Below are 27,923 nucleotides of genomic sequence, written 5' to 3' on the forward strand. Positions count from 1 at the left end.
CCTCTGAAAGAGCAGTCGGTGCTCTTAACCACTGAGCCATCTCTCCAGCCCCCACATAAACACTCTTAACATTTATTTTTCCCCGGACATATTTTGTTATTATTATTTTTTATCCCAACTACATTGACCCTATAATAGTGTGTGTGTGTGTGTGTGTGTGTGTGTGTGTGCTTGTGTGCATGCATGAATGTGTGTCTTTATGTGAGTGTGTATGTGTACACATGTGTGGGTATGTGTGTGTGTACATGTATTTGTATGTGTCTGTGCGTGCATACGTGTATACATGTCTATGTGAGCGTGTATGTGTGTATGTATTATCTGTGTGTATGTCTGTGTTTGTGAGAGTGTGTGTGAGTATGTGTGTTTATGTGTATACCTGCCTCTGTGGGTATGACCGTGTGTGTATGATTGTGTATTTGTATGCATATGTCTCTTTGTCTATCCATCTGCCTGTCTGTCTGTGTCTGTGTGTGTGTTTGTGTGTGTGTACTGTCTAAACCCAGGGTCTCCTTCTGCCTAGATAATCGTTTAGGAGGGAGGGCCCAATATCCTATCAGAAGGTAAAGGGAAACTCAGAATTATCCAAGTGATGGCCTCTGTACGTAGAGATCTGCATGAAGCAGAAGCAGAGGAACCAGTGTGGACCAGGGATGGAAAGTAGATGGAATCTCAGATGTTCCAGGAAGTGCCAGTGGCTACAGATGTCTCTGATAGAGTGAGCAAAGCTACCACAGGCCCCTTTCACTCCAGACCATCTATGGTGGAAATCTCCCAAGCCTGGAAGCTACTTAAAGAGCAGGGAGTATGGAAATGACCACATTTAAATGTGACTACTGTTTTTATCTCAATTGACTGGATCAAGTTTTCTGCCAACAAGAAGAAAATTGGTGCCTGAAATAGACATGGAGTTAGAGATGAATAAAAGAACTCACATTTTTAGTTTTGCACATTTGAATCATGTAGTTTGCAAATGAGGTGTTTTTTTCTAGCCACTGTACTACTGTCGATGAGGAGTTCTCTGGGAGCGAGTCCAGCTGAAAATCCATTATCAGCTCTTGTGTTCCGTGACCCTAGAAAATGTGGTCAATGCTCCTGCAAAGAAAAGTTCCTTATCTGGGGGCTAGAGATATATTTCAGTGTTAGAAGATTTGCTTAATATGCACGAGTCCCTGAGTTCAGTCTCTTGTACTAAAACACACACACACACACACACACACACACACACACACACACACACACACACTTGTACACACACGCACATATGCATGTGCTCCTTCAACTGGTCACAGTAGTGTGTGTGTACCTGTAATTCCAGTATTCAGGAAGTAGAAGCTAGAAGATTGCTGGGAGTTCTGAGTCCGCCTGATCTAGATAGCAAGCTCCTGGCCAGCCTTTGCTACACAGTGAAACCCTTGTCTCCTGAAACAAAATGACAAAGCAAAACAAGACAAAATAAATAAAATAAAATAAAATAAAATAAAATAAAATAAAATAAAATAAAACTGAAACCCTATGGGTCACAGACCAAGGCTGGGAGGCTGTTCTCCTATGTGCTTCTCTGCAAATATTGCAGTCATGACCAAAACTCATCTCACTGAACCACATTCAAGTCCTGGGTACTAGGATTTCAACACACACATTTGGAGGGACACACTCCAGTCTGTGACAGATAGTACAGGAAACAATTTGGCTCATAAGAGGTCCCTTGATCACGTGAGTTCTTTCATCCATTTCCTTAGCTGGTAGTATGAGACTTAAGGAACCAATGATGTCTACTCTAGGTAAGAAAGAGTGAGAGAAAGAGTGAACAGAGACTTCACAGACGATCAACCTTGTTGCCATTTTCTGGCTGTTTCAACTTGGCACAAGCTATCAATCTCCCATTCACCCCTGACAACCATCAACTAACACAGTAACCATCAAAATTACAATGAATTAGATTAGAAGTGTTCAGTGGAGGGCTTGATTTCCATCAGGGGCTTCCTAATTGGCGTTAAAGTTGGACAGAGACTTTTAGGAAGTGCACAGCGATGAACAAATATGAGCTATTGGAGATCTGATTTCCAAAGCTGACTTTGTGAGTTCTGTGTTATGAAAGGCCCAGATTCAATTGTCCCTTTCACACTGTTTGCTAGGTCACCAGTTCTCTGGGCTTTGAAGTCCATCCTAGATGCCATTAATAGAGGAAGCTCTAACTATAATAGCTACTGATTTCCCAGGAAGAAGCTGGAGTGTCTGTGTGTGTGTGTGTGTGTGTGTGTGTGTGTGTGTGTGTGTGTGTGTGTGCGTGTGTGTGTTCTTGCTGTTTACCCCCAGAATTTGTGTGAAAACCAGTGAAAGAGCTGTGGAATCCCCCATGGTCTTCTCTCTGGGTTGCTTCTGTTTTTTAAAGTGGCATGGAGGATCATCTTTCTCTCTGACTAACATTTCTAAGATCCAGTTCATTGTGGAAGCTTCCTGTCTCAGAAACGTGTTGCTTAACCAGTATTTGCTAAAGGGATACTGGATTGACCTGAGCTGCCTTTAGAAGTTATAGTGGTCAGTCTCCTAGACATTTGTACATCCCAGAACTTCTCCATCTGTACAGAGACAATATCTTAGAGAAGACTTAGCTCAGCTTCCAGACCTCATGGGAATGAGGAAGAGTCGATGGAAGGGGCAGGAAGCAGACAGTTAGCAATCTGTGTACCTGGACAAGGAAGTGGGGACAGAAGTTGTCCTCATTTGCTTGGTGATCCTATTTCTTACCTAGTTGGTTTTGCCTTCTGTTTTTGTTTTCTTTGTCCCTTGAGGCTTTACCCATCCAAATGTTCTTGTTACTAAAGCCCCAAATGTGAACCAAATGGCTGCTTTGGATTCCCAGGGGACTTCTTGTTCTCTGTTGGTAAGAGCCCAGTGTGGTTAATAAACCCCCAACGTACTTCTATGTAGACACACCGGCACAGAAATTCTCTGGATGCTTAAAGGCTATGATTGATAGCCTCACTGTGGAGGCTTACCTCTACAGCCAGCAGAGATGCACTTCAGCCTCTAGTGCTGCTAAGAATGTCCATGATGTAAAAGGAGAGCAATCTCCTTAGATACCTTTCTTTAAAAGAAAACTTGCCTCCTGGGTGGTATCATAAATACAGCGCTTTTATTTTTAGAAAACCTCATCTGGTTACAATGATTCTCCTTTAGTAGTCACTACTCATTTAGCCTTTCTTCTTACGGAAAGATCATTTTATTATGCCATGTGTTAGCATATGGGAAGCCACCCCCCAAAGTTTGTTTAATGAAGGTGGTGCTTACATGCCAATATAACATATCTGCGAAAGTCAATGGTACTCATCTTTCCCTGATATGTAGGATGCATAGATAATCTATGGTGGGAACAGAGTTGGTACCTTGGAAAGAAAGAGATCTCATATCTGATATGATGATGATTAGTAACAATAGCTTACAGGAGGGCATATTATAGCTTCTTGCCCATGATGGAGAACATTAACCACTACCTAGCTTGGTCCATGTCTCGCAGCTACCTATGAGGCAAAGTGGATTGATATTTCAATGATGTAGCTGAGGGAGTGGGATTCCAGAGGTTAATAACCCTAACCAGGACACCTATATCCTACATTTCCCTTCTGAGGCTTAGGGGTCATTGCAGAAGAGTGGGCAGGAAGGTTTAAGAGCCGGAATCAGAGAAGTAGTTTCCAGGCACAGAGGGGCAACTGCACATATGAATTCACAGCAGGCATGACAGTCTGGTTCTGGGACAGAATAGTGACTCTCACAGGAATATATGTTTTGTGGTTTACCGGGATAGTTCCCCGCTTTTGGAGTCATTCCAATGGGGCTAAACACAATTTTAAGGTTTTTGTAGAAAGGAGTTATAGGTTAAACATGGATTTTACCAGGTCATCGCTACACGTCTTCTGGTTCTAACACATCAAGAAAGAACACTGGACAGCCTGTGACCAGCCAATCACTTTATTCATCACGGCCAACACGTAGGAATAAATCGAATACCCATCACCCGAGGAATCAATAAACACAATGCAGGCCATTCACACAATGGAGTATTATTCTGAAACAAGGAAGGAAATGCTGGTCCTGATTCCCACTGTAACAGGGACAAACATTGAAAACTTCCTGCTTGGAGAAAGAAGCCAGACCACATATATGTTGTTGGAGTCATAGAAAGTGTCTCCCTGGAGGCAGAAACCAGGGTAGCGGCTGGTTAGATCTGGGTAATGGAATATATTTCCAGACTGTGAGTCTATTCTAGAGCTGTCTAACAGTGATGATCGTTCAGTTATAATATACTGAAACCACTGACCTGTATACTCTAAATGGAGGCCTAGCATGGCCGGGGAATTCGATCTCTGTGGAGTCACTCAAAGATGAAGAACAGAGTGAGAGGGACAAAGAGTTTGGGACCTAAGGGTGTGAAACCTGGGCCTATGCTGCCTTGACAGAGGGTTGAAGAGAAACAGGGCCTGAAAGAAGAGGTCTTGCCCTATGGGATGCTGATAATTAGAAGACAGTTCTGTGGGAAGGTGAGGGAAGGAAGGCTGGCCGACAGGGAGACAGGAAATCTGTTGCTGGGTGAGAATGTGGGAACATGTACTAGGTGGGAGGCGGCCCTGAAGGTCGAGTTTCTCAGCTTCAAGTCCAGCCCTGCTGAACTCTGCACTGGAGCAGTCTTTCCTAGTGGGTGCTGTGGCATTCAAACCTCCCCACACCGGCAGCTAGAGGGACAATTTTTCTCTCAGCTCTGTCAGCTCTTGCTGACATTCTGCATGTCAGCGCCCTTATCCTGGCCTGTTGTTTTATGCTTACCGTTGTAGTTTCTCTGTCCTTGGCATGTGCGATTTCTTGTTCTTTTATTACTATTAATAACTCAGCTTGAACTGATGTGTTTCATTTATTTCTCCCTTGGGTCCTTTATGACTTTATCATAAAGGTTTCTTAGGTATAAACAGGAAAATTCATTAAAATACCTAAAATGAAGGGAACCTGCTTTTAAAGCACTTCTGAGATGAAAAATTTTGTGTAATAAAAATAAGGACAAAGCTCTCTGACATTTATTTGAACAATTTACACAACAAAGAGCTTGAGAGGCTCCCTGAAAGGCCTTTCTGTTTCTTTCCCTTATCATGGCTTCTTTGTGGCAGCAGGGACATGGGCTCATGTCTTATCCAGGGCTTGTTCAAAGAATTTGCTCAACTAAAACAAATATAAGGTTTCTCATTTATTCATCAATTCAACTTCTTCATTTGTTCATTCAACAACTATTGAGCGTTTGCCTATGAACTAGTCACCCTGTTGGTTTCAGGAAATAGAAGAAATGAGAGAGCCCTGTGTGTCTCTCTTGGCACATACCTAGCAGGAGAGGCAGATAGGAAGCAAATACATTTCAAATAAGTAAGTGATTACATTTATAATGTGTTATTAAAGGAAGAATGGTTGTAATACTCACATACATATGTGTGTGTGTGTGTGTGTGTGTCTGTGTGTCTGTGTGTGTGTGCGCATACATGTACCCTTTGGTTCCTTGCTTTCATTTATTCTTGCTAAAGAAGCTTTTAAATGATATTGACTAGGGCTGGAAGAAGGAAAATAAAAAAGGTAAAAGCCATTCATTCAAAATATCAACACACATATATACACACATATATATACATACACATATGTATACATACACATATGTATACACACACATATAATGCTTGAGGAATCTTCCCTAATTTTATCAGTGTAGGCATGTCCACATAAAAGGGAAATTTCAAATTATAAATGTTTGATAAATATTAAAATTTAGAAGTTCAAATATTTTAATTAACTCAAGTAGAGATGGTCCTGATTTACTAACCAACCACTCACTTGTGATAGGTAGTACTTTTTTATTTGGATTACTTTAAAATTTTTATTTATTTGGTTGTGTATGTGATTTTGTGTGTGAACATGTGAACATGTGCATGAGAAAGGAACAGGTGTCTGTGTGTAAACATGGATTGCCATCTCGTCTATTACTCTCTGCTTGCTCTGTTGGTGCAAGGTCTCTTCCTGCCCCTGTGATGTGTGTGTGTGTGTGTGTGTGTGTGTGTGTGTGTGTGTGTGTATGTAAGTGCATATGCATGTGAGTGTATGTGTAAGCATATGTGTATGTATGCGTGTGTATGTGTATATGTTTATGTGTGTGTATGAGTGTGTATATGTGAGTGTTTTTATGTGCATGTGTATATGTGCATATGTGTGTATATTGTGTGTTTGTATGAGTGTGTGTGCATATGTGTATATGGTGTATGTGTGTATGCATTGAGTGTGTGTTTGTGTGTATGTGTGTATGCATATATATGTATACAGTGTGTGTGCATGTGTGTATATGATGTGTATGTGAGTGTATGTGTGAATGTGTGTATGTGTGTATGTATGTATATAGTGTGTGTGGTGTGTATGTATGTATATAGTGTGTGTGTGTGTGTGTGTGTATGTGTTATATGTGTGTATGTGTGTGTTTGCCTAGGCTGGAAGCCAGTGAGCCCTAGTGATTCTCTTGTTTCCATTCCCTTCAGAGATGGAGTTTTAGGTGTGTGTAGAATACACGATGCCTGGGATCGGAACTCTGGTCCCCATGATTGGGCAGCAAGTCCCCTTAACTGAAGAACTCTTTTTCTAGCCCATAAACATTTAATGACTTTTAATTCAAACTTAGCATAAGTGAAAGTATGTGGATCCTATGAATACAGACTGAGGATTTTTCACAAATTGAACATACATCTTCAACCAGAACCTCACTGAAGGGACGGCACAATGTGTTACTTTGCCCCTAGAAGCTCAACTCATCTCCCCTTCCAATCAGTGAACGCCGGTCAAAAGGACAAGTATTTTCTAGAACTGGGTATGTGCTAGACTTACTGCTAAGTCCTTTAAAGATGCCCTAACGTTTTAACCATATCCACACCTCCCCGTTAATTTCTTGGAATCCTGAAGGCTACTGCAGAGCGAATGTTTCTCTGACTAACGACTAGGGTTTAAGAAAGTTCATCAAGGTATGTTGAATTATTCCTAAGGGACTCTAGCTGACATTTGTCATTTACTTTGCAAGCTTTTCCTTTTCTCAGGTGGCCAGACAAGTGCCCTGCAGCCCAGCTTAGATAGAACTCTTACAGTTTGCATTCCTGGAAATTTTCCACAGACACAGTAAGTTTCCATGATGTACCAGGCCTCACAGCCCATGAACAGAATCCGGGGGTTGGCAGTGTCTCTGAATGGCTGTGTCAGACACTAAAGTGCTAGTGCTTGCCTTAGGCTTTTGTCACGTGTCCTTCTCCCTGGATGGAAACAGCTGGCCTATGTGTCCTTCTCTTCCCCACTAGGACTTAATAATTTTTTTGAATCCTGAAGACCACTGCAGAGCAAATGCTTTTCTGACTAATGACTAAGGTTCTTAAGAAAGTTCGTCTAGTGTTCGTCTACTAGACGAACCTGCACCCCATTCCACCCCTACCCCAGAATTCTGGGAGCTGACTGCAGAGAATTGTAGGAAGAATCTCCATGCCCTGAAAAAAGAGCAGTTAGCCTCCATCTGAAGGGTGTTTTGGCCTTCCTGGCGTAATGTACTCTGAGGCATTGAAGTGCCTAGAAAGGGCGTGACAGAACTGTGGTAAGGTCTCACAACACAACACTGTTCTGAGACACCGCGTGAACTTGCAACCTGATGTCCCTGCTGTCCATCTTCTCTGGCGTCATGTGCAACAGTTGCATCATGAACTTCTCCTCTTCAAACCCCAGCCCAGCTTCCTGTTTATTCCACTGTGTGGGTCCCAAGTAGGGAGTTCAATTTTGTGGGAATTTTGAGGTCATCGAATGAGGCACCCCCTTCCTTTATTTCTTCCTTTCCTGCTCTGCCTCTAAGCATGACCCCCCCACCCCCACCCCAATCCTTCCTTTATTCTTTCCTGTGGCAAAAAGCAAAGGGCCTGACCCGTGACCCACAGCCATGCTCTGTGCTGCTTCGCTGGTGCTTTGCTTCTTCAATGATTTACTAGGGTCCTTCACTTTTGTGTGTGCTTGTTTTAAAACTTTCTTATAACATACAAAGGGAGAGAGAAGAGAACCAAGATCCTGAGTGCCCTTCACCCCAATTCAGGGCTCAGTTTCCCTGCAGTTTGTCTGCTTTCCTTTGCTTGGTTTAAAGCAAGTTCTGTCATTCTCTGGTTATTGCCCTGACATCACCTTGTTTGCATCACTGTCCTGTCTCATTAGGATAGTTTCGATGATCCCCGGTGGGCTCCCTTTTCCTCTGGCCTCTTCTGTCTAGCCTTGGTACAACTGTCATATTGACCTAGTTAAAGCAGGAAATAATTTATGTTCAAAGGACCCTGTGTTGGCATCCTCAGAATGGCCTTTGAGGTTCTCCACGTCATGTATTTTGGTTACTCCTCTGCATGTGGGGTGTCACTGTCCACTGTCCCTACCATCCTAGTTCATTCTATTCTAGCCCCAGGGACCTTGTTTCTAGTTTGCCTCTCAGGGTCTCAGAATCTATTGTTCCTCTCTTCATTCATCTGGGGCCTGCAGGATTCAAACTCGTTTCTTTGAAGCGCTTTGATCATAAGGATGAGCCCATTTTAAGAAGCAGTTGTCATTCTCACACTCTGCTCCTGTTACCCACTGCATGCCCTGCCTCTGTGCCCCACAAGCATTTTAATGCCTCTGGGCTCCTAATGGCCCCATTCTGAACAAACCAGTGAGGAAGGCCCAGAAAGGAAGGCGTACAATTCTACATTTCCTCCAGCTGGGCCCATAAACACATTTTCCAACACTTATCCTTCCAGGTAGCCAACCTCATTTTGACACCTGGGAATGAATAAGAAGGGAGGATGCTGGGAAGTCTCCGCTCAGGAGGGCATTTTGGAGGGATGGAGGAGTTTGAGTCAGAGTCCTTTTTAAGCTGTGACCTTCAAAATGTCCTTGAACTCTGAATGCCCCTCACTCTCAACATACAGGAGTTTCAGGTTAGACATGTTTACCTAGTTTCTAGGCGGCTTTGACTCAGCACTTTGAAAGGCAGCCATGGGAAATCTCTTAAGTGTCAGATCAAAGAAAATTGGGCATAGCCTTGTGGCCCCTGGGAGCAATGCTGTAAAAACAATCAAACGGGATGTCATACAGCCTTCAGATAAGCACACATAGGCCCTGCTGCTGCCACCATTGTACTGTTTGCTGCTGAGGCCCAGGGGAAATTATTGACTGTCTATCTCAGCCCAGAGGATGCTGACAGATTGTGTTGGCCAGAGTCACCTCCATTTCTGTGTACAAATCTGTCTAGAAAGAAAGCTCTCCTTGGAGCCACACTCATCACACTGTTTTGAATCTGAGCGTTTGGCTGGAGAGAGCACAGGGATCTTTTTCATTTGTAACCAGCATCCCCTGTGGTCACTATGCCCACTAATGATGGTTACTGGTATTTGGGGGCTCTTTCTTCCATTAACTGCCACCCCCATCCCTTTTTTCCCTTTCTTCATTACTGGGAATCAAACCCAGGACCTTGTGCACATTACACAAGTGCTCTATCACCGAGCAGTATCCCTGTGCCCTCACATAGCTTGATGACTGATAAATTAATCCTGACAACAAATAAATTTGTCCTGTATGGGTTAGAAGGGATCTTTCTTTCAGTTCCTAAAAACTTGTCATATGAAAGAACCAATCCCCAGGAAGATGCTACATTTATTTAGCTAGCAAATGGCCCTAAACATTACTTATTGCGCTCCCCAGTCGTGAGCACCCCCTCTCTATAGTGGGATTAAGTGGTATATCTGGTGGTATAAAATGGTATAAAAGGATATTCCCAGGAGGCACTATCTGATGGGGGCTTTAAACATGGTAGGCATGAGACTAGACTTAGAGGGCAATATTTACCAGCATCTTACCAGTGAGACCATAAAGTGTGGCTTGGTAGGAAGGAGGTACTCTGCTGTGTGATTTGAGCAGAAGGTTGGTGACTCTTCTGAGACCCTTATGAGGGAGAGTGACCTTTGGGTAAGATAGGTTTGGTGAGCTTGAGGCTTGGTCTCCATAACTCATCTTTGGACACACATGACATCCGTCAACCCTTCTGAACAGGCATCAAACAAATACTATGTCAGAAGTCATGAGTGCGTGTGCTAGCATGTGTGTGTGTGTGTGTGTGTGTGTGTGTGTGTGTGTGTTGTGGGTGTGTGTAGGGGGATGGTATAGACAGTGCACATTTTAGAGGCGATCTTGTAGATTGGTGGCTCCCTCTTTGAAATTTCCCAGCAGAATAAGTAATTTTCCATCTGCAGAGGGATGAGCTGTATGTCTGATCCTTGAGGACAGACTCATGTTTCATAGGCTGATTTATTAATGACTTCATATGCTGTTTATGGGATGTCTTCTGTGGGTCAGGCACTGTACTTGGCATTCTTCAGATTGAGAGAATAAAGCCACAGGACAGGGAAGTGGCCTGAGGACACAGCAACACTGAGCATTAGCAAATGCTCTGTTTACTCATTCTCCCCCCCACCTCTCTCTCTATCCATCCATCCACTTTACATTGTGATTGCTGCCCACTCCTGGTTGTCCCCTCATACAGTCTCTCCTCTTCTCCTCTGAGAGGGTCAAGGCCCCTCCTTGGGTATCCCCGTAACCCTGGCGTATCAAGTTTCTGCAGGCCTAGGTGCATCCTCTCCCACTGACGACAGACAGCCAGCCCAGTTAGGGGAACAAACAGGCAACAGCTTTTGGGATAGCCCCCACTCCAGCTGTTCAGGACCTGCGTGAGGGCTGAGCTGCATTCGTGCTATATATGTGTGTGACCTAGGTATAGCTCTTTGGTTGGTGGTTCAGACTCTGAGAGCTTCTAAGGGTCCAGGTTAGTTAACTCTGTTGGTTTTCCTGTGAAGTTCCTATTCCATTTGGGGCCTGTGATCCTTCCCCCAACTCTTCCATAAGCGTCTCCTAGCTCCTCCCAATGTTTGGCTGTAGCTCTCTGCATCTCTTTCCATTGGTTGCTGGGTGGAGCCTCTCAGAGGGCAGTTATGCTGGGCTCCTGTCTGCAAGCATAACAGAGCATCATCGATAGTGTCAGAGATTGATACTTGCCCACGGAATGGGCCTCAAGTTCAGTTGCTTATTGGTTGGTAATTCCTTCAGTCTCTACTCCATCTTTGTCCCTGCATTCCTTTTGGACAGGACACATTTTGGGTCGAAAGTTTCGTGGATGGGTTGGTGTTCTTGTCCCTCCACTGGGGGTCATGTCTGGCTATAGAAGGTGGCCGTTTCAGGTTCCATATCCCCATTGCTCTGAGTCTCAGCTAAAGTCACCACACAGACTCCTGGGAACCTTCCCTGTTCCACTTCTCTGGCAAGATCAGGTATGGGGAGAGACAGGAGAGAGGGCCAGAGGGCCAGGAGAGTGAAGGGGAATCTGCAGCTGGTGGGGGTGGTGGGGTACATCTTTAGGAAGTGCCATTCACTCATTATTAAGGCACTCCCCAGATTCAGGCTACTTGGTGACCAGTGCAATCCTATTTGTTATTGCAGCTGTTGTGCGCTCTCACGGAGGAGAGGCTAAGGAAGAAGTCAGAGTCCTGTTAACAGACTGGGTGCCCTGGCTCGGGCAAATGCAAACCAGAGACATTTCTGTCTGTCTGTAGTGAGGGTTGTGGTCCCACCTGAGCATCTCCTGTATTGCTCTGCTTTATATGATATCATGCTCTCTTTCAAGCCACTCAGACTCTTAGTGAAGAATTCTCTTATCCTGAGGTGGAATGCCTCCTTGTAACTTTTACCTATTAATGTTATTTTTTGCTCTCCTAAATAAACCCTGTTGCCCTGCATATAACCATCTGCAAGCCAATGAAAATAAAGGTTATGTCCCATTTCAGGACTGGGAATGTGTTTGATTCCCCAACTGTGCAAAAATGTGTGTGTGTGTGTGTGTGTGTGTGTGTGTGTGTGTGAGAGAGAGAGAGAGAGAGAGAGAGAGAGAGAGAGAGAGAGAGAGAAGGTCCCTTTAATGGCCTCTCTCTGTTCCCATTGGGTCATTGTATGCTAAATGAAATGTCAATATTCTTCATGGCCTCTTGGTCATTCATCAGGCCATCTTCCCCTTGACTCCTAGTTAATGTGGCTTATGCAATGATCGACTCATAATATGTACTACTCCATGGTTATTGGTGTGTTCTTAGTATTTCCCTGGTGAGTCATGGTAAGCCACCCTTTAAGGTACCCATTGGCCGTTCGTATACCTTCTTGGGTAAAATGTCTCTTCAGCTACTTTGCTCAGTTCTAATTGAATAATGACGTATTTCACCTTTGAGTTCTATGAGTGTTCCATGTATGTTGAGTGTTGATCCCTTCCAACTCTCTGGTTTGCAGATATTTCCTCCTGTTCTGTTTAATGCCTAACATTTGGCTGGCAGAAATGTTTGTTGTTCAGACACTTCAATCCTGTCTAACTTGTTTAGTTGTTTCTGTGGCCTACAAATTTGATGCCATTTCACAAAAGCAACTGTTAAAACCAATTTATCTTACATTTTTCTATAAAGAAATTCTGTGGTTTTCACCCTAGAACTATCCAATCTATTTTGAGTCAGTTCTGTGAGTAATATAAAATAGATCCAATTTTATTCTTCTGCCTAGAGATATCTATTTTTCCAACCCCATCAAAGACACTGCCCTCTATTCATTGTGATTGTGTGTTCTTGACTTCCATTAAATATTGCATGACTGCAAATTACCAGTTTATTTCTGAGTACTTTGTTCTTTTCCACTCATGTATATGTCTGCATTTATTCCAGTGTCATGCTGTTTTGATTATTATAGAATTATGGTATATATTTTGAATTAAGCATTATTTTTATTAACATGTATTAATTGTACATACTAAGGTAACATTAAGTTCAACACATTCACGGTGCTGTGATTAAATCAGGATAATTTTGATTTACTACTATTTGACTTTTTTACATTTATCGCTATAGAACTCTTCTTCAGGTCTCTACCAAGTCTATCATAGGTTACTGAGAATGTAGTTACCCTATCATACCAAATTATGATGTTATGAAACATTATAATTTATTCCTTCTACTGAGCTGGGCTATAGTATCCACTGTCTAAACTTTTTCTATTCCCTTTCTTCCTCACTCTTCCCAGATTCCAGAAACAACATTCAGGGGAACTTTTTCTAGGGTCTACATAGAAAAGAGAATGTCCGGTGCTTATTTTATTGTATTTGGCTAATATCATTCAATATGATCCCCCTCCCCCGGTATCGTGGACCTTTGCAAGTGACAGGATCTCACTCTTTATGGTTGACTAGCACTCATATTTGTGAGTGTACGATCTAGGTTAATTCTGTATCTTGGGTATTGTGAATAAAGTCATAGTAAGTCTAGAACTTTGGTCAACTTTATAACTTTGTTATAGTGACTTTATTTTCTACAGGTTTAAATCGGCCAGTAGGATAGGTGGATCATATTGTAGATTTGCTCTTAGATTTTTTGAGGAACCTCCCTCTAGTTCTTCATAATGGCTCTACTAATTAAATTCCCACCAATAATGTTTAAGGATAGCATCCTTTCTGTGTTCTCACCAGTATTTGTTAGTTTTTAGATAATATTCACTCTAATTAAAGCAAGATGCTATTTCATTGCAGTTTTAACTTGTATTTCTTTTGTGTTTCTGTATGAATTATTTTTTTCTCTTTCTGTAAACGATGAAATTTTGCTAGAGATGGCATTGACTCTATAGATCACATTTCCAGTAATTAAATGTAGACATTTCAGCAATATTATTTTTCTATGTGGTATCTTTTCTTAACTAAAGTGAACTGGAGTGAATGAGACTACCTAGAACAGGGGAAGAGGACAGTGTTCAAGGACAATGTCTGAGGCCCAGCTATCATTTAGGGGCTAAAGGCAGAGTGGGAGGGGATGCAGCTGAGTGTTACAGTCAGAGGCCTCGTGGATGATGGAAGTGTGGTGTAGCCCTATGTTGATTAGGAGAACTGAGGCAGAGGATCATCCACCACAGGAATTCCAATTGTATTTGCTACTGGCTACTGTCTGTGTGCACTCCCTTGCTAAGGTTCAGTAGGCTTGTGAGCAGCTTACGGTGCCCTGTGCTAAGCAGTTGGATGTGAATTGGGACTCAGATTGTCTCTCCATGAGATCTGTACAATAGACGCACAGACACTCCAAGATTCACACACTCGAGGTCAGGACTGAAACAATCAAAAAGTTATTTTGAAAAGGCCCTTTCTCCCAACCTCCAGTTGATAAACATTTGGGGGAACTCAAAGAGGGAAACACCCTCCTGTGGGTTTTTTTTCTTCTTCAAGGATTCTGTGTTTAGGGCTGCATTTATTTTCTGGAACGTTCTAGAGCATACATTTCTCAGACTCAGAAATTAATATCAGCATACTAATATGCACAATGAAGAACTTGTGAGAATTGAATTGGGGTGACAGAAATAAGGTGCAAACACAGAAATGAGTAGATGAAAGGAAGTGGCTGTGGTGAGTGGAGGTCATTTGATTAGCGAAGAGCACTCAGGAGTCATGAGTTCAATGACTGAGGATGGCCTTAAGCCAGAGGAAATTGGGCCAGAGGCTGAAAAGACAGTAGGGCATGGCTGAGCTGGTGCTACGATGGAAGCTGTTGCAACAGGTATATGGTTCTTTTGGACGAGGGAGAGAGAGAGAGAGAGAGAGAGAGAGAGAGAGAGAGAGAGAGAGAGAGAGAGAGAGACACAGAGACAGAGAGACAGAGAGAGAGATAGAGAGAATATATATATATATATATATATATATATATATATATATATATATATATATATATATATATAGAGAGAGAGAGAGAGAGAGAGAGAGACCACAACTCATGTGACACCCACATGGGGCTGTGGATAGATTTGATGGTGTGGCAACAGCAGGAGACCTGGCTTGGTCTTCTTTGAGATCCTTGACAGATGGTGTGAGAATAGTCTGGCTATTGCCTGAAGCTCCTCTCAGGTAGAACACATGTGGCCTGAAATGCTACAGCAGACTTGCAGAGTGACCTGCCAGCCTTTTTCAGCATGGATCCTGTGTGGAGATCTGATGACTAGAGTAGAGTAGAGTTAGCAACAGGCTCCTGTGGGTGAAGAACAATGGCGGACTGGGCCAGTAGACCTAGCACTGCATTCAGCCATCTCCTCTGCCTTGGAGTCTAACTGGGTTATCTTTTGCTTATATCATTCATGATGCCAGAAAGAAACAATGTTTGTGAAGTGCACCCCTAAATGGCATCCCGTCACCTCCCTGTGGCCTTTAATTCTCCCACCTGAGCCCGGTCACCTTGGCTGACTTCTGGTCACACAGTCATTTCATGTTAATGTCCATTGCCTAGCTTCAGGTTTCTTCCTTCACTCAGTGATTCTGCTGATGTGTCATCAGACAATTCTTTATCGGTGGCCTCTTACACTGGCGCTCCATTTTCAGCCTAGAAGGGCAGAAAACAAACAAATACAAACAAACTCACAAAACCCCATTCCTCATTGTAGTCATTTGATTCTATCTCCTTGAAGATGTGAACCATTTGCCAGGCTTGCTCCATTGTCTTACTGAACATATATGGACATAGACATATATGGAAAGGAGCATGAAGAGACTGGTTTTGTGTGTATTTATTTCTATTTTCTTAGATCATACGCTCAAAATGTAACTGGATTCATAATTGAGAATAATGCAGATAGCAGAAAATATAACACACATCGGAATAGCTATAATTAGAAATATGAGGGAGGATGTAGATAAAAATGTCAAAAGAATATTTAATTAAGTAAGGATACGTATGATGTTAAATAAAAGTCAGTTATGTCTCTACTAATTTATAGATTTATCACATAAAAATGCCATTGGTGTTATTTTCAGAAGCTTTGAAGATTTGGGTAAAATGATACTTGAGAGAAGAAAAAGGTTCAGAAGTGTCTGGAACACTTTAAAGAGATCTACCACGTAGCTTGTTTGAGAAAGGGTGGCTTGCATAGATCCCTGCCACGCAGAGTTGTGGCTGCCATCTTTTTGCATGAACTCTGTCTGCATTCGGTCCTGATTGGCCCCAGCCAGTGGAATAAAAGGAAATATGACATAACGGGGTTTCAAAAATGCTTGTTCACAGACACTTGTTCCTCTTGCTGCATGGAAATGAAATGCATCATGGGAACAGAGCTGGGGCGTTTCCCTGAAGGTCAAAGACAGGACACCTCACATGGTCTTCATGGGACTGATCCTGTGAGTGAAGGTCGCCATTATGGATTTTCCTGTTCTGGCTATTTTTGCCCAAATTAGAACAGATGTCTGGTTAGCCTATGCGGTCATGAAAAATAGCAAATATTGTAGAGTGTGTGTGTGTGTGTGCGCGCGCGCGCACTTTGTGAAAGTCAGAGGATCTTGGGTATACTTTCCAAGGTGTAACCCATTGCTTTTATTTGTATCTTTGTTTTTGTAAATGAGACAGTCTTCTACTGCCCTCAAACTCTCCAACTAGGCTAGAGTAGCTGATTAGTGAGCCCAGGGATGGATCTCCCCTCCTCCCCTCCTCAGCACGGGAATTATGGCTTGCTACTTTGCCTAGCTTTAAGGAAAAATGTGGGTTTTGGGAATTGGGCTAGAGTTCTTGTTGCAAGGCAAGCACTTCACAAACTGAACCATTTCCCTAGCTTCTGCTATTTATGGCCTTTAAGCCAAAAAAGGTTGAGACGTCTTCTTACACAGAAAACACATCTTATCAGGTTATAGCAATGAAGTTCATATGGGACTTACATAAAAAGATGGGCCAGCAGAATCTATCAGATCTTGAATACACCTGGGACGAGAATTAGTTTTCTCCCAGGTTGAAGTTACACTGTGAAGAACTGAATTTGGCACCGTAAGCATGCGGCAAAAGTTTCCATGGAACCAAAGAACATAAGGGACCATTATTTTATTATATACATGAATATAATTACTGTTGTTAGTTGTCTGAAGTTAGAAAACAAGCCATTTAGAGAACCACCATGCTGCAGCATATAGTGAGATAAATTTCAGGTTAATTATGATTTTAAAGTAAAATAATTTATAGGAAGACTAGAAAACATATTAGATATTCCTAAACATAAGACAGTGGGTGAAATTAGAAGGAAAGATAAACTGATCCAAAATTTGAAAGTTTCTGTAGTTGAAAAAAAATGAAGAAGCAATAAAGAAAGAAAGGGAAAAAAGGAAGATAAATTTGGAATTATAGTTTCAAAATTACTATGTAGATTTTAGGAGACTCATAATGAATTTTTTTATTTTCCTTTCAAATTAAGAACAAGTTTAGGTTAGACAGAGAAATCAGGCTAATATAAGATCAAAATAACACTTTTTCAGTAATCAAAAATGAATCACTGGACTCCAACTGCATAGGTAGCAATGAATATCCTAGTAAGAGCACCAGTGGAAGGGGAAGCCCTTGGTCCTGCCAAGACTGAACCCCAGTGAACTAGACTGTTGGGGGGGAGGCAGTAATGGGGGAGGATGGGGAGGAACACCCATGTAGAAGGGGAGGGGAGAGGTTAGGGGGATGTTGGCCTGGAAACCGGGAAGGGGAATAATAATTGAAATGTAAATAAGAAATACTCAAGTTAATAAAGATTAAAAAAAATGGATCACAGTTTAGATTAAGCCTGCAGTGAGTTTCCTAGTATTACACTCCAGGGGTAAAGTTCTGTATAGCTATAGCACCCCCCACCATCAGAGCCTTCCTAGAGTTCTTTACCTGTGAGTAGAGAGCAGCCATGAGAAGTATGGAGGCGATGGAAGGGAGGAGGAAGGAGACTCAGTGAGTACGAGCTTCCACCAGACAGACAAAAGAGGGGGTGTGCTGAGAGCATTTTGCTCATTCAATAAGTTCATTTCTTCCCCCCTCTTTCCTTCCTTCCCTCCCTCTCTCCCTTTCTTTTTTTTATTCTTTTCTCTGTTTGTTTGTTTTGAGACAGGGTCTCTCCAAGTAGCCCTGGCTGTCCTGAAACTCACTATGTAGACCAGGCTGGCAATGAACTCACAGATACCTGTTTGCGTCTGCCTCCCCCAGTCCTGGGATTAAAAGGATGTGTCGCTATGCATATACATATTGCATACTGAATTAGGTGAGAAGGTTTGTGTGGTGGTCTGAATGAGAAATGTCACCTAGAAGGCTCATATTTTTAAACACTTGCTCCTCAGTTGTCGGTGGCACTCTTTGGGAGAGCTGAACCTTTAGGAGGTGGAGCCTTGGTGGAGGAAGTAAGTCATCGGGGACCCAACTTCCTGTTGTCTTAGCTTCCGGTGGTCACAGAGTCAGACTGGCCTCACACACCTGCTGCTCTGCCTTCTGTGCTACAATGGACCGTGCCCCTCAAACTGAAGCTAAATCAAGCCCCTTGCACATCTAAGCTGCTTTTAGCCATTGTATTTTATCACGGTAACGGAAAAGTAGCTCATTAAGGTTACGTTGGTTACTTTCATGTTGTCCTGACAAAATGCCTGGCAGAAACAACTGGTGGGAAGAGTTACAGAGCAGCAGAGCATCTCCATCTGTCAGGGTGTGGGAGGTATAAAGGTAGAGCCTCTGGCGAAGGCTTTATCCATCATGGCAGACCAGGGAGTAGGGAGCACGGTAGAGCCAGAGGCTAGGCTGTGACTTTCACAAGCATCTCCTTAGAGGTTGAGTCCCATAGCCTTCCAAAATGCCCAAAGAGCTGGAAATAAGCATTCAAAGCATGAGCCTATGGAAAGACACTTCATTCTAAATGATAATGGTCTTTCCCTCTAAGGAAGAGTAAGAGATGCCATGAGGGTTATTTCAGGGCAGGAATTTTTAATTTTTTGGATCATAGAACACACTAGTAGCTTAGTGATGCTTGTAGACTCCTTTCTCGGAATTATTTTAAAAATTCATTTAATGAGGTACATAGAATCCCCCAAAAGAAATTGTATTAAAATTCAATTATAAAAGTATTTCAATGTTTTGGGGGTTTAGAAAAATAAATCCTTCTTACTTAACTCCTTAAATTAATTACCCCACAGTGAGTTTAAAAGCAAATCTAATAACTAATGGAGGTATCAACTTGCAATGGCCACAAAGCCCAGCTCAGTATATCCAAAGGAATATAGAATATATTTATCATTTCTATTGGAGGCAGAGTCATAGATACTGTTAATGTTGATGCCTATATTTAGAGATGGAGGAATGCCCAACATGACATTCATATAAATATGAATATAATGAAACAGATTATGATTTTCTTCTCTGAGTTCAAATGCAGGTCCCATGATTTTCGCAGTAAAATGTAAACAGTCTTCTTAGAGACCAGAGCCACTGCCAGCCACTTTTGCTTCCTAGTTGAGAACTGTAACATTTCTCTGAAATAGACAAACCTTTGTCCTGACAAACCGGCCTGCTCAAACATTTTGGGAAAGAAGATGAAGACCAGATGTTAACACTGATACTAGGCCTTCGTGCCCAAGAAGGTAACAGAAACCTGGAATTGATGGAGTCAGGAAGCCAGAAGAGTCTGAAATTTATGTTCCGGAGAGGGGACACAGCTGTGGAGACCAGTAAGCAACCTTCAGAGGAAGATTGCCAAAGGACTTACACATGCTCATGATACTTTTTTCCCCACTTAAAAAGTTATTACATTTAGTGATGTATTTATGTATGTATTTTATTATGGTACCTCTGTGTGTGTCTGTGTGCACATGTATATGTGTGTGTGTGTGTGTGTGTATGTGTGTGTGTGTGTGTGTGTGTGTGTGTGTGTGCATGTGTGCCCATGTGTGGGCATGCATGTGCTATGACATATATATGGAGATCAGAAGATAATTTTTGGGACTTGATTATCTCCTTCCAAGATGTAGGTCATGGGAATTGAACTTGGGCCATCAGTCTTGAAGGCAAGTACCTTTACCCACTGAGCCATCTTGCCAGTGCCCTCCACCCTTGCTTTGCGGTAAGTCTGTCACATTAAAACTTTCCACTTTCTTAAACCTTTAAACAAAAGTACTAAGCAACCCACTCTTGGGTTGGTGGTTTTCTGGGGTTAGTTGGGTTGCTGCCTCACAGAATATGAGGTAGAAGAGAAGTGAGATTGTAAGTGGAGAGGGGACTGAAGATTTACAGAGTGAAATAGTTTGGTGGAAGCAAAAAATCAGAGTCAGGCAGAAATATGTAATTGAATCAAAGACCAAGTTTCTCTATCAAGTGTGACCAGAACTTTGAGGCATTGTATTGGACAACTGGATGGCTGACAAGAGGGCCATCATTTTACCCAGTCTTTCACAAAGCTTTGTTAATACCCACTTGCCTATCCTTCATCAATGTCTTGGACAGAATCCTGGGATGAATGCCTGGTAGAGATGGAGAGGCCAGGCAGCGGTCATAACTTACAGAAATAAGAGGCCGCACAGATGAAAACAGTGTGGGTTTCTCCATTCTGCTCTCCTCTAGTTCACCGGATTCAAGGACTTTTTTCTTCCTACTCTCTCAGGTTGCAAAGACAAATGCAGTGTCTGCAGTGCAGCTTGGGTCTCTGGAGGAGAACCATCTGACTATGAAAGCAGATGTGCTAGACAGCTACCAAAGCCTCGGGTGAGGAAAGTCACAGACTGGGAACGAACCTGCCAAACAGAGCCTAACACCTCAAAGTAAAAATCTTGTATGCATGATTAAGTGGCGTACTTTTGAGGTCAAGAGATCCAATAGTGCCTATACTGAACTATAATAGTCCCTGAACAATAATACCAACCTCCTACCTCTGTGTACAGACTAATAGTCTGCAAGCATTTCAGGTACATGGCCTCATTTCTTATCAATGAGGCTTGCACATAAAGCGAAAGCATTGGGAAATGATGGTTGTTTTTACAGGCACTGAACCCTGGATTCAGGAAGGGAACATTTTCCTCTCCTTCCGTTATTAAATAGAATAAGGAGCTGAGTCCAGATCTTGTGTTGTGATGGCATCCCACACAGTGACCAGTCTATGTTATATTACTCAGGGAGTAACTGCTGTCCTCCTCTCTGCTCCCCATCTTGTCACCTCTGAAGTTGGTAATCCCCATTTGGATCACGGAGCAGCCTCGAGTTGCTCACTGGAGGGAAGGTCACACTGCCTCTGGGACAATTCAGGTCTGATCCCTTAGATCCCCTTAGATAGTGCTTTCCTTCGTGGTGTAATACACAGTTTGTAAATCACTGAGAAGCTGGCTCTGGGTGGAAGGTTGCCCCTCCCACTCCCACTTCAGATCCAAGTTTGTCTCAAAGTGTTGTCCAAGGTCAGGGGCTAGGCTAATTCTGTGATAAGGAAGGTCTGTAAGAGGAAAAAAACCTCACAAAAACAAAAAACAAAAAACCAAACAAAACAAAACTCAAATCAAACCAACATAACAAAACGAACCAACAACAAAACAAAACAAAAAAAACCCAAGTAACACATTGTGACCTTTAGAACAGCCAGACGTAAACTATTTCCAACAGCCGTTACTACAGCTTATCCTGTAATAGACAGTCCTACAGTGGGAAAGGAAAGATTCAAGCCCAGCCATTGAGGGAAAATGTGATAGGAATTCTTGCCAAGTGCCTCAGTTTCCCTAGTCCATTTCTGCTGGGTGTTGGAATCAGTGACTCGATGGTGTCTGTCTGTCTAGGCTTCTCAATCAGGAACTCAAGCTCATTGCCTCAAAGGGCCTTTCCTCACTGGTTTCTGCTAAGTGTGTAAGTCCTCTGTTGATGATGCTACCTCTCTGATGTAATTTATTTACTTCCAAAGCCTCACCTGAGGGACATTCTGCTCTGTCCAGACTTCTCAATTAGTAACCCCAGCTGGCTGCCGTAGCTTTGAGGCTCCTTCAGTGGTTTCTGCTAGCAGCCTTGAGTACTCACGTTCATGATGTCTTACTCTCTATTCTTTGGCTATTCTATTATTGAGCTTTGGATCACTGTATACTTAAACTCGCTCATTTGAAAGCCACAAATATGGCTGCCTTAGATTACCCTCTACACTGTACAAAACACATGACTTCAGTGTGAAAGCTGATATCCTAAGTCACAAAGTGAGTTTAAATTTTGGACCAGCAAGAAAAGTTCTGTAACATTTCTTTCACACGATTTCCCCTTAAATCTTCTGCACTAAGCAGTCGTACACTAATACCCTTGCAGAACATCAACACTTTACACACATCTCCTCAGCCGTCCCTTCAGCATTTTTTAAAAAAAATAATTAGCGGTGGATTTGTTATGGCATTTTCCCAATGACAATGTGTTTTGCTCATATCCACTGCCTATGACCCCCTTTGGTTCCTTTACCATTTTTTTCCTAGTTGCCATGGATATGTAGTGAGCAATAGAGGTACCCCAACTCTTCATGCAGTCAGTGGGAGAAGGGTAGTCTGTAAAATAAAGCAGTGAGAGTGAAGGGTGAATATGAAGCCCTCAGTAGGGTAGGCTTTAGGAGGCTCTGCAGGGATGGCAATGCTATGTTCCACGAACTGGAGATGGTTACGAAGGACCTGAGGACATGGGGGAGCAAATTATAGGCTTACCTAGGGAGAGGATTTTTCAAGGAGAAATGAGAACAATGCAACTGGACAGAGCAAGAGGAACAGCTGGCAAGAGGAAGGGACGAAGACAGAGACTAGGTAGGTGAGAAGGCATGGGCCTTGGAGACCCCGGTGAGAACACAGGTTTCAGAGGATCCTTCGTAATGCATAGATCTAATGGCTCCTGTTTCACAGAAGAAGAAATGTGTACAGAGACATTTCACAGCCACCCAAAGGTACCACAGGGTGCCTGGGGATTTCAACCCAGAATTCCCGAATCCAAAATGTCCTTTCTGTTCTTTCGCCTCTGTCCTGAGGATCTTTCTCTTACAATCCTGACTCGATGCTTTAAATAAGCTTGTTCGCAGCAACCGTATAGCTTGACACACATTTAAGAAGAGCTAACAATAAACATTTATAGGGCAGTGTCGTGAGAAGCAAACTAGATTAAAAAAGATTAAAGAGATTGCATCTCTTTAATTGGAATTTACGATCTAGATAGCTAAGCGATTTAGCCGACACAAGATGAAAGGAAGCTGTGTTGAGTCCTGGAAACTTTGAGCACAAGGTCTTAATAGACAACCAGCGCCCCAAGAGGCCAGGGGAAATTCAGCCAAAGCAACAGCTAGGTCAATGGCCTGGGATAAGACAGAGAGATGTTCTGAACTTCCCGTCCCGACAATCATCTGAAATGCTTACAGTGAAACTGTCTTGTGCTTTGCCTCAAGGTCCTTCAAACAGGGCTGTGAAAGCTAGGAGAGGTCAAATCTGTCTTTTCTACATTGCTTCCAAGTTCTGGTAACTGGGGCTTGGCAGGTCACATGCTACCCTCAGATGCTATGACCTATAGCCATATTTTTAGTTGAGCTCTGGGACTGTGTGTGGATTCTAGTCCTGATTGGATTTGACACCCACTCACGCGTGTACTGGCTGCTGTGTGTGTTGGCATCATTTCTACGAGGGGCACTCCAGATACCTGATCCTGACATAGGTCCAAGGATTGTCTTCATAGGGAAACAAAGACAGTACAACCTGAGCCACATGGGTCGATTAGGTGTGTAGAAACTTGGTGCTCTCTGTCTTCAAGCTTGATCGACTCTTCTGCCATCAGCTCTCATCAATGAACAAGCTCTAAGGAACTGCAGGGTCGCCCTGGGGATCCCAGTCAATTATAAACCAGAGGCTCTGCTGTGGCTTCAGACCTAGCTGTTTTCCAAGTTTAGCGCCGCTGTCACGGGTGTGTGGAAACCACACCCTAGAAGAGACCCACCCAGCACAGGTTTGGACAGCAACCTACGGCTGCTGAAAACCATCAAATCAGAGTGAGAAATCCAGGAAAGACACGGGCCATTCTGATAAGCAAGGGAGGGAGTGGAGCCTGAGGAAGCCACCCCGACAGGTCCTGACCGCATGCTCAGTCATGTGAAAGGCCGGCTGGATTTACAGCTTCCTCTCCATCACCACAGAGGGAATTCCGAGAAGGAAACCCTCTCTTCAAAGTCGCCTCGCTCTCCTGGTTGTTGCTGCCTAACGTTCCCTGCATGTATAAGCAAACACATAAATATAATTTGAGGTAAAAATGAGGAGTGTAACTAACAAGGGAGAATAAGAAACCACAGAAGAGGCAACATCTTAGTTTAAGGTCCATGCAGGAGCAAGCAACCCTTCTGTCATTTTGAGATAAGGTTGCCATGAGAGCAGGCAAAAGAAGGGGTGATAGGGTTTCCTATGACTGATTTAAAAATTACCCCAAACTTAATGACTTATTCTGAAACAATGGAAATCTATTGCTTCATATGTCTGTGGTGTGTGTGTGTGTGTGTGTGTGTGTGTGTGTGTTATGTATGTGTGGTGGGTGTTTGTGTGGTGTGTGTTTTTTGGGTGTATTTTGGTGTGTGTGTGTTTGGTGTGTGTGTGTGGTGTGTATATATGTGTGTGTGTGTGTTTGGTGTGTGTGTGGTGTGTGTATATGAGTATGTGTGGTGCGTGTGTGGGAGGTGTATGTGGTGTGTGTGTGGTGTGTATGTGCATATGTATGTGATGTGTGTATATATGTGTGTGGCGTGTGTGTGTGTGGTAGGTATGTATGTGTATATATGTGTGGAGGGTGTGTATGTGTGTGGTAGATGTGGTTTTGTGTGTGTATTATGTGTAATGTGTGTGTGGTGTGTGTATATATGTGTGCGGTGTGTGTGCTGTGTGTGAGGTGTGTGTAGGTGTGTGAGTCTGCTGTGCATACACAAAGATCTCCTCTTGCCTCTCCCCCTCCTTATTTTTCCACTTCTCCCGGACTCCAGCTGGATAAGCCTTTTGGGTTAATGTGATTAGGTTGAGTCCTGAGGTGAATAACTCAGGATCTTTCCTTCTGGAAGTCTCAAAGCAGCATGCTCCTGCAAAGTCCCTTGCCGTATGATTTCACCTATTTAGAAGGCCCAGGGAATATGTGTGGATGTCTTTGAGAAGGGGGCCTTATATGTCTATATGATTTCCCACAAAGATGAAAGGGAAGCGGTCAGGCTTTTAAACACTATTACTTCTGTTAATTCTTAAAGTTGTGACAAGACACTAGAAACTCAGAGACGTTAAGATGCACAGACCAAATAATGTAGGTCAAACTTGGCAGTGTTAACACGTGATCACAATGATGGTAACTCAGGGACAAATAGAATGTAAGACCTAGAGGAAACCTCAGGGTTCTCTGTACAGGGGCTTCTTATTCTGAATCTCCCACCACTGAGCTGGAGGCTGGGTCCATTTGCGCATGCGTAGGGGGAACATGTGCCCAATGCACACTTGAAGGCCAGAGGGCAACCTCGAGTACTCTTCCCACCTTGTTTGAGGTGGGTCCTCCTATCATTCACTACTGATAACTGCCCTGTAAGCTTCTGCCCTCTTTCTCCTCAAAGGCACACTCGGATTACAGACATGAAGTATCTCAGAAAACTGTAATGGGTTCCAAAGGTCAGAATTCCAGTCAGAACGCTCACGCCGTAATTGCTTTATCCACTGACTGATATAGGAGGGCTATATTCTGAAAGCGTGAAGCATGAGGTCCCTGGCTACATTGATTGAGATCTTCCAAACATTTTCAACAGACAATTTTCGTTGTTGCTATGACAGAAACTTAGGGAATCTCCCCTAAAGACTACACGCATTAGAATTTTCTAGGACTATCCCTACCTGGATTTCCTGAATGGTATAAGCAACATAGCCCTATGGGATAGGTAATTCAGAGGTTCATATAAAGCTGACTAGATACTCACCCCTGTCGGGCTTCTCCATGATTGTTACTCATAAGTATTCATAAGCTCTGGGACCCTGGAGACAATGAGCTATATGAGGGAGGCACAGAACCGCGAAAAGGCTGTACAGCTACAACAGCGAAGCACAGTTTCTCTTTCAAAGTTCAGCAATTTTAACCTTTTTTCTCAGCTAAGCATCTTTAGCTAATTATCTTCGCGATTTCTTGGCTGCCTGCATTAGCCTTCTGCAGCTCATTTCCTGTTTCGCTGTCGTTTTCCATTCTCCATCTTGACGCTTACCTGGTTATGCCTCCTCTGGGTGGGGGACCTCCACGAACAGAGGTTCCAAGCTAGGGTTTCAGTCTCATCATTGGTATTGGTGATAAGGGGACTGATCTAGACTGACCACCACAAATTTCAGTCACAAAATGTGTTTAATATCAGGCTTCAACTAAGTTGATTAGGAGCAAAACCATTGAGTCATTAAAGAATTTATTGATCGATGAAACACACAGAGGGGCATTGTTTTCTGTAATTGTTCAATAATGGAAATGGGATAAGTGTTATGATCGTTATAGCCAAATTTCAAGGTGATTATCCACTAAAGAGAATAAAAATAAAAAGCAAAGAAGATTTCATCTAATCTTTCTTGGACAGAGACTGACAAAATGGTCTGTAAGTGTAAGGACAAAGATGCATAATGCTTTTGGAAGGAAAGAAAATGATTAGGCAATTATGAAGGACTTAAGATGTTTGACTGTTCTAATAGATGAAGGAAGGAAGGTAGAAAGAAACACTTAAGGCCTCTGGATCTCTCTCTCTCTCTCTCTCTCTCTCTCTCTCTCTCTCTCTCTCCTGTATCTGTCTATATTGTGACTTATTTTGGTGACCTCCAAATGGAATCTCAGCCTTTGCAATTCTGGCTGATCATTTAACACCACACTTGTATCTACTGCATTAAGAATCCAGATGCTAACAGAGAAAACAAGTAATTAATTAACTTAAGGGAGGTGCAGAGTGGTGTGGCTGTGCTTGTTGGGGGGCATTTTAAGGATGATATTAAAACACAGAACCTGATGAGATTCAAATGATGCTGCAAATCAGCCCCGAAAGAGTCCTGTCTTTGTCTGGCCAGAGTAAGCCTGAGAAAGCTGAGTGCCATACTTCACATATATTTATGGAAGACCATGGCTGTAGCCTCCTGGAATAACTTTACAGAGTGGATCTGTGCAGTAGCCCCCTTTTGGTTATCACTGATGTCCCACATCTGACCTCAGGGCTTTGTACACAATAGGTTGCAATCGATATTAGTTGAATATATGAACATATGACTCATTCTTTTGTATTTGTTTCAAAAATAATTGGAACAATTCAAAACAGCTAAGCTATGCAGTGCTCTCTTTTGTTTGTCAAGATGATGATAATGGATCGTTTGTTGGCTGCATAGAGCAACATTATCTGCTGTTCAAGGTTTCCTTTAACACATAGCTGGCTTCCAGTGATCTCACTCCTCAACAAGATCCTTTTGTCAATGTAGAGTTCCCCCAGGAAAGAGCCCTTCCATAACATGACATGAAGGGGAGAGGGCAGAGAGGGGAGATACTATGATGTCTGGATAAACCAGCCCTGTCATTGTAAAAATGACTTATGCTCCTGTCTTAGCACAGCATTAGGAATCAATCCCACCAAAGCTCACATACAGGAGGAGTCCATTGGAGGGAAGCTTCCAAGGGGAGTCCCAGCCTAATTGTGTGTGTGTGTGTATGTGTGTGTGTGTGTGTGTGTGTGTGTGTGTGTGTGTGCGCGCGCGCGCTTTACATCTAAACAAACCTATAACCAGTATCATCACTGGGGTTTTAGATATTAGAAAAATAACAAGACACCAGTGTCTTTAAGTCAGCCATCTGTAAAAGAGTTCTAAATGCCCAATTTGGATGCATACAGTCTAGCAGAAATGGTCAAAGGGGGCCAGGACAGAATCCTTACAGCATAAGCCTCAGCCTGCTTGGAATGTTCAATATTATCTGCATATAAAACACGTAGGGTAGACCCCAGTGCAACAGCAGAACAAACTGGGATGCTTGCTAAAAATT

Source organism: Rattus rattus, chromosome 10, assembly GCF_011064425.1.
Source record: "Rattus rattus isolate New Zealand chromosome 10, Rrattus_CSIRO_v1, whole genome shotgun sequence".
Taxonomy (NCBI): domain Eukaryota; kingdom Metazoa; phylum Chordata; class Mammalia; order Rodentia; family Muridae; genus Rattus; species Rattus rattus.